An 11,443-nucleotide genomic window follows, 5' to 3' on the forward strand; every position below is an offset into this window, starting at 1 on the left:
GAAATCTTCCCGGGAACTCGGGAACTCAGGACTTTTTTTAAGTCCCCCCCCCCTAAATAGGGAGTTAAGGCCACTTCGCCCCGGTTGCGGGGGCCTCTGCGAATTCGGCTTCTGGCGCCGCGGCGGCCTCACCGTCGACACCCGGAGCTCTCCGGGTCACGACGACTCCGCGGGCGTCCACGGTGCCACCTGCTCGTGGGGTCTTCCGGTGCTTCGCGCTCCGGCGTAACCCCCCAAAGTCCTCCTCGCCGGCGGGTGCCAGTAAGAGGGCGAGGAGCGATTCCCTGCCCGGTACACCAAGCAAGAAGGCGCGCGTCGGTGCCCGCGGCGCCGCCGACCCCACCGCCGCGGGGGTCGGCAGGGACACGGGCGTGCCCCTTGGCGACCCAGCCCCCACGGGGGCAGGGCCGGAAGCCGGTATGTCTTCGTCGCTCCTCTGCAATTGCAACTTTTGTCAGCTAAACTTATGGGCGTACCTTTTCTTTTTCTTTTGCAGTGAGCAGCAGCTCGCCTGCGGCAAGCCTCTTGGACGCTCCCGCCGGCACAGGCGGGCAAGGGGAGGCTTCCCCGGCAAGCCCGGTGGCCGCACAAGGTAACCGTGCCGGTCACCCTTGCACGTCTTCAATAGCGCCATCCTTCACCGATCCTCATGCTTTTCGTTGCTCCAGGCACAAGTGCGCCCATGCCTAGAACGGGCACGACCGCGGTCGATCTTGACCCAATCGTCGAGGCCGTGGGGGCGGAGGTGGTGCCGGAATCGGCTCTCACGTCCGGCCCCGCTGCGGCGGACACAGCGGCAGCAGTGGAAACCGCCGCCGCCGTGACTGCGCCCGGCGACGCGCCCGTATCTGCGGGCGCGGCCGGTGCGGGCTCACCCATCGCCCCGCAGGGGCAGCCCCCGCCGGAAGCAGGGAGACTTCTCCGGCCCCAAGGTCCCCGGGCGCGGGCGCAGGTGAAGTTGCCGGGGGAGGACAGCAAGACCCCCGGGAGCAAGTTGGCGACCCCGCGCCCAGCCCCACTTCGGCAGCTAGGGCTTCATCATCCTCGGCAGCTCTCCCCGGTACCGACCTCGGCACCCTCATCGGGGTCGCTTGGAACCCCCTCACTTGGGATCCGAGCATCTTCGAGCGGGGGCACCAGTTCCTGGACGCCGTCAGGGACCAGCAATTGGCCTTCGTCACCTCCTTCAACGAGGTGAGGGAGCACCACACCGCCGCCAAGAATTAGCTCGGCGAGGTGCATGAGGCCGTGGAGAGAGAACGGTGGGAACTGTCTCGGCTGCGCGAGGAGACGCGCCTCGCCGAAGAGGAGGCGCGGCTAGCCCGGCAAGCCCTGGAGGACGCCCGGGAGCCGGTGGTCCCGGAGGCCGAGCTCCACCGGCAGCTGGAGGCCCAGTGCGTGGAGCTCCAAGGGAAGCTCGACTCGATGTCGGCCTCCCTCGAGGCGACCAGGAAAGAACACGCCAAGGTGGTCGCGGCGGCCCAGGCCCGGCTGGACGAGAAGGGCGTCCTGATCACCAACTACCGCGGCGAAATTCAAGGCCTCCGCGTCATGCTGGAGGTGCAGGTCAAGGCAACCGAGGACGCGGCGAGAGCGGCGGCTCGGCATGAGGCCGAGCTCAACTCTGCCAAGGACAGAGCGGCCAGGCTTGAGACCGAGCTAGCCGCCGTCCGGGAGTAGCTCGTCAAGGCCGGCGAGGACAATGTGGCCAAGGCCACAGAGTTCGAGAAGCTGGCGGGCCGCCTCAGCAAGGCTAAGAAGGCCGCACACGACGCTCGACTCCATCACAGCACGTTGATCGGGCAGCGGCAGATCGAGACGGAGAAGCTGCTGAAGATCGCCCAGTCGCTGCGCGACCTGCTGCCCAAGTTCGAGCTGCAGGCGGCGGAGGTGGACGGGACGGATGTCACGACGCTGATCCCCTTCTTCTCCGACTTAGTGGGAAAGCTTGGGGCGCTCGATGTCTGGATCGCCAAGTACGGCGCCAACGAAGTCGCCAACTACGCTCGGGAGGTTGCCGGGACAATCCTCCCGCGGGTTCATCTCCGGGACCCGGAGTTTCCCTTCGAGTCCCTGCTGGACGCTTGGTCCGACAGCGGGGACGAGCCCACGCACACCCAAGCAGTGTGCGAGTTTGTCGACGAGGTCGTCGAGCGGATGCAGATGAAGCCGGAGCCTGATCTCCCCACCGACCCCCCGGCCGAAGACGGCGACAACTAGTTGCCGCAGCCCCCAGCCGTGCTCGTTGCTCCCAATGTAGCTGCTCTAGTTCGCTTTCCTGCAAGTATGGCGCTTAGCGCCGTTTGAACAATCATCTTTTGATTAGTCCATGTAATCATTCAGCACTCGGTCAATCAAGCTTTTTAATTTGCTCAATTTTTGTTCCTTGTTTCCGGGGCTTGTCGCACCAGTGGCACCTGGGGTACCCCCGCTGCGCGACGTGTGGCCCCCTCCCCTGGGTTCCCGAGGAGGTCTCATCCCGGGGAGCGCCAACGAGCTTCCCGGCAAGCTACCAGCCCCGAAATGGGCTAGCGGGGCCTCCCGGAATATTCCCGACTAGGCACCTCCCGGGAAGCTGCTTCCCGGGAGGAGGTTCCCGGGCGCGCTGGGCCCGGGTGCTTCCCGGGCCGACTTGCGGGGATTGGAGGCTCCCGGACGCGTGCCCCCGCCTCGGGTCGTGGGGCCCGCTGGACAGCACCACACGGGCGCGTGGCGGGCGCGGAACGCACGGTCCCACCAAGGCAGGGAGTAAGGTGCGCGGCTCAGTAAACGAGCCGACCGACGGGTAGTTACCCGTCGGGTCGAAGGAACAGTGGTTGTCCAATCCTACCCTAGGGTCTTAGGCCCCTAGCAGCGGAGGTGGCACCCATGCATGCCACCAACTCACCAGGGAGAGTCGCATGCCTCCCCGTTGGACACTTGTAGCCCATGCACCGTGGCACATGTGGCATCCCCTTGTGTATAAAAGGAGGACCCATGCCAACGGTCTGAGGGGTTTTTTTGGGGGGACAGGTTAGTCAGTTGGTCAGTTAATTGGTTCGGACGAAGCTCGCTCGGTAGATGCTTAGTGGCTCCAGCAGGCAGCCAGCAGAGAGCGGTAAGGAGTGCCTAGCCACTGAGAGAAAACCCGGGAGCTTGCCCGGCAACCTGTAAACATTTGATCCGTAATCAATATCAGCTCAGACAGGCAGGACGTAGGGTTTTACACCTCCGGGTGGCCCGAACCTGGGTAAAAATCGGGCGTACGTCTGTTCTTGGACTAGCGCGTACCCCTAGCACTTTGCCTCGCCGGCCCAGTAGGGCCTCGTCAGTCGTGCCGGCGATCATCTGGTCTCCACCCCAGACGCCCCTACCGAACCTGAAAGGGGGACGTGGCTGCACGCCCCCGGTGTCGGAGCACCGAGCGACGACATCGGGCGCGCCAGGTAGGGGGCGCGGGAGTGGACGGCGCCGGAGATCGCCGGCAGCGGAAGTTCCCATCGGCATCGGCTTCACTCTTCTTCGTCAACGAGCCTTGTCACCATGCCCTCTAAGCGGGCTAGTGATTCACGCATAGACCCGCGTGAGGCCCCAGCGGCGCACACGCGGTCGCACGACGTGCGACTCGAATCGGGAGCTCAAGAGAATCCCGAGCCCTCGAGGGTGCAGCAAACGCATCTGCCTCCACCGCCTCCCTGACCGTCGACCGACAATCGGCCGAGGGGACAAGGAGCGCACTGTTACCATCGGTGCGAACCTAACCACCGAATAGGAAAGCGCCCTCGTCACCTTCCTCCGGGAAAATGCCGACGTGTTCGCCTGGGAACTGTCGGACCTTTCCGGAGTCCCCAGGGAGGTGATTGAGCATCGGCTCGCGGTGCGCCCGGATGCGCACCCCGTCAAGCAGAAGATCCGGCGGCAGGCACAAGAACGGAAAGATTTCATCAAGCAAGAGGTGGGCAAGCTCAGGGCTGCCGGGGCGATCAGGAAAGTTTTGTACCCCACTTGGCTGGCTAACCCTGTAGTGGTGCCCAAAGCGGGGAATAAGCTCCGCATGTGCGTGGATTTTACCGATCTTAATCGTGCAGGCCCCAAGGATCCCTTCCCTGTACCCCGTATCGACCAGATAGTTGATTCTACCGCTGGTTGTGACCTGTTGAGTTTTTTGGATGCTTTCTCCGGCTACCATCAAATCAAGATGGCGGTCGAGGATGAGGAAAAGACAGCGTTTATCACCCCGGTTGGCTGCTACTGCTATACATGCATGCCTTTCGGGTTGAAGAACGCGGGCTCCACATTCCAGCGCGCCCTGCGAGAATGTTTGGGGCCCCAGCTAGGCCGCAACGCGGAGGCCTACATGGATGACATCGTCATCAAATCGAAGCGTAGGGACTCCCTGATTGATGACCTGCGGGAGACATTTGACAACCTCCGCAAGATCAAGCTCAGACTGAACCCGGATAAGTGCACCTTCGGTGTCAACTCCGGGCAGCTTCTGGGTTTCTTGGTTTCACACCGGGGGATACAGGCCAACCCGACCAAAATAGAAGCCATCGAGAAGATGGAGGCCCCCCGCAAGGTGAAAGATGTCCAGCGCCTCAACGGCTGCGTTGCTGTGCTTGGACGCTTCGTCTCCAGGCTGGGCGAGCGTGCCCTGCCTTTCTTCCGGGTAATGAAGAAGAAGGGCCCAGTCGACTGGACTGTCGAGGCCGAGGCGGCGCTCCAGGAACTCAAGCGATACCTGAGGTCACCGCCCATCCTCGTCGCCCCCAAGTTGGGCGAGCCGCTGCTACTCTACCTAGCGGCGACTGACCAGGTGGTCAGCTCGGTGCTGGTTGCAGAGAGGGAGGAAAACATCCCGGGGATTGGGGCTGCGGGGCAGGTGGCTGAGCAGCCTCCGACAACCACCACAAGCCCAGGGACCACCCTAGAGCCGGCAATCTCGGCGCCGCGGAAGCGGTTGGTGCAGCGACCGGTGTACTTCGTCAGTATGGTGTTGCGCGACGCGCGGACAAGATACCCGCAAGTACAGAAGCTCCTTCTGGGGATTCTCCTTGCGTCCCGCAAGTTGCGCAACTACTTCCAGGCGCACCGCGTCACGGTGGTGTCCGGGTTCTGCCTCGGGAAGACCCTCACCAACCATGAAGCCACCGGGAGAGTGGCCGAATGGAGGATGGAGCTGTCGGAGTTCGACCTCCACTTCGCCAACTCCAAAAGCATCAAGAGCACGGCCTTGGCGGACTTCGTCGCGGAGTGGATGTCCACGTGCGTAGAAGAAAGTGAGTCGAAGACCGACCTTCCCGGCAAGCTGGATGAGGGCCCCTGGGTCCTCTACTTCGACGGTGTGTTCAGTCTCCAGGGAGCGGGAGCCGGGATCGTCATCGAGTCACCCACAGGGGACCAGCTGCGGTTCGCCGTCCAACTCGACTTCGCTAACTCCACCAACAACACGGCGGAATACGAAGGCCTGCTTGCCGGGCTGCGGGCAGCGGTCGCCCTCGACATTAAGCGCCTGGTTGTTCGCGGTGATTCCCAGCTTGTGATCAACTAGGTGAACAAGGACTATGATTGCCCTCAAATGGCGCCGTACGTGGAAGAGGTCCGCAAGCTGGAACGGAAGTTCAAGGGTTTGCGCTTCGAACACGTCAAGCGGAAGGACAACTTCGCTGCTGATGAGCTGGCCAGGATGGCAGCAGAGCGCCAGAAGCCTCCGGCGGGGGTGTTCTGTCAGAAGCAACTGGCTCCTTCAGTCACCCCCCAGACGGCTGCCGGGGACGCCCCTCCAGCAACCGAGGGAACCCCTGCAGCACCAGGGGTCCATGCCGCTGATATGGCGGCATGCACGGGCAGAGAAATTCCTCCCTGGGCGGAAGAGATCGCCCGTTATTTGAAATGGGAGGCCCTCCCGGAGGATGACGACGCCGCGGAGCGCGTAGCGCGGCGAGCCAAGATGTACACCGTGATAGACGGCAGCGTCTACCGCAGGCGTGCGAATGGTGTAAAACTCCTCTGCGTGCCGCAGGAGGAAGGGTGTGCACTGTTGGAGGACATACATCGAGGCACATGGGCACTAAGTTGCGCTTCGCGTCCGTCGCTCACTCGAGGAGCAACGGACAGGCGGAGCGAGCCAACGCAGAGGTTCTGTGGGGGCTCAAGACGAGAACCTTTGACAAGCTCAAAAGCCACGGGAAGCACTGGATCGGAGAACTCCAGCCCGTGCTGTGGTCCGTCCGGACCACACCTAGTCGGGCAACGGGCGAAACTCCTTTCGCCCTTGTCTACGGGGCAGAACCGGTGCTGCCCCTCGAGCTCAAGTACGGATCTCCCCGAGTACGCGCGTACGGCGACGCCAGCCAACACGAGCAAAGGGTCGACGATCTAAACTTCATCGAAGAGCTTCGGTGCCGGGCTGCTGTGCGAGCCGCGCGCTACCAGCAGGGACTCCGTCGCTACCACGACAGACGAGTCCGTCCCCGGGGGCTGGAGAACGGAGACCTTGTCCTGCGTCGGCTACAAGGAACGAAGGCTGGGAACAAGTTGACTCCGAAATGGGAAGGCCCCTTCCGGGTAGTGCAGGTGACCAAACCGGGGGCTGTCCGCCTAGAAACCGAAGACGGCTTGCCGGTGCCCAATAGCTGGAATATTGAACACTTGCGCAAGTTCTACCCGTGAAGCGGCGGAGCCCGACCCTCAGGTGATGCCTCTGATGCATACCTCTCGAACTAGTGTAACCGGGCAGCCCCCGTGTGTAAACCGCTAGTTAACTGTGAATAAAGATAGGTGTTTCACCCCTGAGCTTTGTTCTTGCCTTGTTCATTCGCTTGTTTTCCCCCTCTTGCCTCCTGCTTTAAGTGCACAAAGAGCTGGGAAGTAGGAGAAATGAGATTTATCTGATTTACCTGTGTTACTTTTTTTCATAAGTTTCGAAAAAATTTCAGCACCTCGGGTCTGGTAAGAGTCTAACCTGCAGGAAAGGGAGGAATCTTGTACACTATGGTGCCCGTGAGCTGCCCACGGGACGCACCGTACACCGGTGCCTTGTGGTGCGGGAGGACCGCAACACAAGGGGTTCACCACACTCCGAGGCTTCTGGGTTGTCGGCTGGCCGCCGCGTGTGCCGTGGTTACCCGGTAAGCATGGCGGCGGAAACGGCGCCGCGTTCGGGGAAAAGGCGCCACGATGCCGCGCGGATCCGTCGCGCGCGGTGGCAAGCCCCCCCCCCCCCCCCCCGCCCCCCCGTGCCTATAAAAGGCGTGCCCCAACCATGGAATTGCTCAAAGCGAAGCCGGGTTCGGGGCCGTGAAAGCAGGTGGTGCGACGGAGGCGCGGAGGTGGTGCTTCCCGCCGGCGCCTAGCGCCGGCGGATGCGCCGCCATCACGCCCCTGTCGCACCACCCCATCGAGCCGGGTTTTACACCTCCGGGTGGCCCGAACCTGGGCAAAAATCGGGCGTACGTCTATTCTTGGACTAGCATGTACCCCTAGCACTTTGCCTCGCCGGCCCAGTAGGGCCTCGTCGGTTGTGCCGGCGATCATCTGGTCTCCACCCCAGATGCCCCTACCGAACCTGAAAGGGGGACGTGGCTGCACGCCCCCGGTGTCGGAGCACCGAGCGACGACAGGGCTGCCTCGCGGGGCAGTTCCCTTAGCCTTTGCGTGTCGTGCCTTGTGTTGCCGGGGACTCACGCGCCTGACCCTTGACCGGACCAGGGACCCAGGACGGACCCACAGTGCCAACCTGGGGCCAAGTGGTAGTGCGAGCCACTCCACTTGCGGGGTAACTACTCCAGGCCATGCCCTCCCGGGACGGACCCGGGAGCCACACGGGGAGCGCACTCCGCCCGCAAGCGTCCTCCCAACATTCCGGCCACGCGCAGGTTCCGGGGCCGCACTTGGCGAAGCAGCGTTCAATTCTTAGCCAATTAGGTTTTTCGACATGTTCGTTGTTCCCGGTGCTGTCTAGTGGGGTGGCCCTTTTAGCCTTTGCGTATTTTGCCTTATGTTGCGGGGGACTCACACGCCTCACCCTTGACCAGACCAGGGACCCGAGACGGACCCGCGGTGTCGACCTGGGGCCAAGCGGGAGCGGGGAGCCACTCTACTTGCGGGGTAACTACTCCAAGCCGTGCCCCTCCGAGACGGACCCGCGAAGCCACACGGGGAGCGCACTCCCCCCGCAAGCATCTTTTTAACACTCCGGCTACGCGCAGGATCAGGGGCTACACCCATCGAGATAGTGCTCAATTTCGTTCAGTTTTTAGTGAATTCAGCGTTCATGTCAGACACTTAGCTTTTCCGTTTGGTCCAATGCCTCGTGGCGCTCGACGGTAAAGTGCAGCTGGGGCACTGCCTTGGTAGGAGCCCACCTTGGGTACCTGTTCAAGGGAAACAGTTCCTGAGGGATGCGGCAGGAGCGCGAGGGTAGGATCGCCGTATGCGGCAACCGCCGCCGACGATGCTACCACCACGCTCACGCGGTAACCCTCGCCTTCAGGGACAAACCCTGGCTTAGGAGGACTCCACCCCGGGACCAGCCGCAAGACGGCTATAATGTCCTCGCCGCCAGCTGTGCCCCACCACGAACGACGGGCACGGGTGGCGAGGAAGTTATAGCCTCCCGACGACAGCCCCCGCAACCGGGGAGACCTGGTTTTTTCTGGGGAGCTCGTCCCAAGGGATGTGACAGCCCTTGTTGCCCGGGAGCAAATCTGCTCGAGGGCCACGGCAGGGACGCGGTGATGGGCCGGAACGGGCGGCGGGCGCCGGTACCGGCGACATCACAGCGTCCTCGCAATGACCCGCGCCAGAAAAAAGGCTCTCTCAAGGGGAAAGCGGCCGGGTCTCTATGATAGTGCACCCGTCGGCACAAGGCACGGAGGGCATGCACTACCATAGAGTCTCTGCAGCAGCCCCTGCTCCTTGCGGAGGTGTCTTATGGAGGGGCGCGGCAGGGGTACTGCAGCAATGCACCCCGTCAGCGCCGGACACTGATGGGATGCACCTCCACAGTGCCTCCGTGGCGACCTTCGCCTAGGAGCCACCCACTTGAGGAAGCGCGGCAGGAGCACGACGGCCGTGCACCCGTCAGCGCAGGACGCTGATGGCATGCACTACCACCGTGCTTCTGTGGCGCCCCTCGGGGCGGGCTCGATGGGGTGAGGCAGCAGGGGCGCGATGGCCGCGCACCCGTAGGCGCTAAGCACTGATGGGATGCACCCCCATCGTGCCTCTGTGGCACCACCCGCCTTAACAGCCCCAGACCCGGCTTCGCTCTGAGCCGTTCCATGGCTGGGGCGCGCCTTTTATAGGCGCGGGAGGGGGGTTTGCCAGCGCGCGCGACGGACCCGCGCAGCACCCGTGGCACCCCTTCCTCGAAGCGCGGCACAATCTCCGCCGCCATGTTTACCAGGCAACCGTGGCACACGTGGCGGCGTCTTCCCGAGTCAGAAGCCTCGGAGTGCGGTGAGCCCCTTGAGCTGCGGTCATTCCGCACCACAAGGCGCCGGTGCATAGTGCGACCCGTGGCAGCCCACGGGCATCACAGTGCACAAAATTCCACCCTTTCCTGCAGGTTAGATTCTTACCAGGCCCGAGGTGCTGCAAATTTTTTCAAAATTTACGAAAATACACAAAGCAACACAAAGAAACTCCTCCTACCTCCCAGCCCCCGGGCACAAAGGGGTCGACGCCAGACTTGCATGTGAGCATTTCCTTTCCCAGGCGCAGCGACTGCGCGGTGCACGTTGCGCGGAGCCCGGCAACGGCACGTCCAGTGATGCACGTTGCGGGAAGCCCGGCAACCGCACGTCCAGTGATGCACGTTGCGGGAGGCCCGGCAACTGCATGTCCCGTGCCGGAACGATCCGGCAATGGGTTTATGTTCTCGAGGCTCTAGCAGCCCCCTGCTCACAACCGAGTATGGAAAGAGACCTTTGTGCACTTAAAGCAGGAGACAGAAGAGGAAGAAACATGCGAATAAACAAGGCAAATTCAAAACTCAGGGGCGAGACACTTATCTTCACCATAACTAGTGGTTTACACACGGGGGCTGCCCGGCTACACTAGTTCGAGAGGTATGCATCGGCGGCATCACCTGAGGGTCGGGCTCCGCCGCTTCACGGGTAGAACTTGCGCAAGTGCTCAATATTCTAGCTAATGGGCACCGGCAAGCCGTCTTCGGTTTCCAGCCGGACAGCCCCCGGCCTGGTCACCTGCACTACCCGGAAGGGGCCCTCCCATTTCGGAGTCAACTTGTTCCCGGCCTTCGTTCCTTGTATCCGGCGCAGGACAAGGTCTCCGTTCTCGAGCCCCCGGGGACAAACTTGCCTGTCGTGATAACGACGGAGTCCCTGCTAGTAGCGTGCGACTCGCACAGCAGCCCGACATCAATGCTCTTCGATGAAGTTTAGATCGTCGACCGTTTGCTCGTGTTGGCTGGTGTCGCCGTACACGCGTACTCGGGGAGATCCGTGCTTGAGCTCGAGGGGCAGCACCGCTTCTGCCCCGTAGACAAGGGCGAATGGAGTTTCGCCCGTTGCCCGACTAGGTGTGGTCCGGATGGACCACAGCACGGGCTGGAGTTCTTCGACCCAGTGTTTCCCGTGGCCTTTGAGCTTGTCAAAGTTTCTCGTCTTGAGCCCCTGCAGCACCTCTGTGTTGGCTCGCTCCGCCTATCCGTTACTCCTCGAGTGAGCAACGGACGCGAAGCGCAGCTTAGTGCCCATGCCTTCGCAGTAGGCTTGGAACGCCGCGCTCGTGAATTGCGTGCCGTTGTCGGTGATAATGCGGTTAGGCACACCAAACCGGCACACAATGCTTTTGAAGAACTTGATGGCCGCCTGGGCGGTCACCTTCCGTACTGGCTCCACCTCCACCCACTTGGAGAACTTGTCGATGGCCACGAACAAATATTCATAACCGCCAACCGCCCTCGGTAGCTTGCCGACGATGTCGAGCCCCCAGACCGCGAACGGCCACGAGCACGGGATGACATGTAAGGCCTGCGCTGGCTGGTTGCTCTTTTTTGAATGGAACTGACACGCTTCGCACGTCCTCACCAGCTGCTCAGCGTCAGCCAGGGCCGTGGGCCAGTAGAAGCCATGCCAAAAAGCCTTGCCGGCTAAAGCCCGGGAGGCCACATGGTGCGAACATGTGCCCCGATGTATGTCCTCCAACAGTGCGCGCCCTTCATCTTGCTGCACGCAGATAAGCTTGATACCGTTCGCACGCCTGCGGTAGAGGTTCCCATCCACCACAGCGTACATCTTGGCTTGTCGCGCTATCCGCTCCGCGGCGACGTCATCTTCCGGGAGAGCTTCCCCTTTCAAGTAACGAGCGATTTCCTCCGTCCAGGGGGGAATCTCCCTGCCAACGCATGCTGCTATATCAGCGGCATGGACCCCTGCTGCCGCAGGGGTTCTTTTGGTTGCCGGAGGGACGTCCCCGGCAGCCGGCTGGGGGGCGG

This window comes from Brachypodium distachyon, chromosome 2 (assembly GCF_000005505.3).
Source record: "Brachypodium distachyon strain Bd21 chromosome 2, Brachypodium_distachyon_v3.0, whole genome shotgun sequence".
Lineage (NCBI taxonomy): Eukaryota > Viridiplantae > Streptophyta > Magnoliopsida > Poales > Poaceae > Brachypodium > Brachypodium distachyon.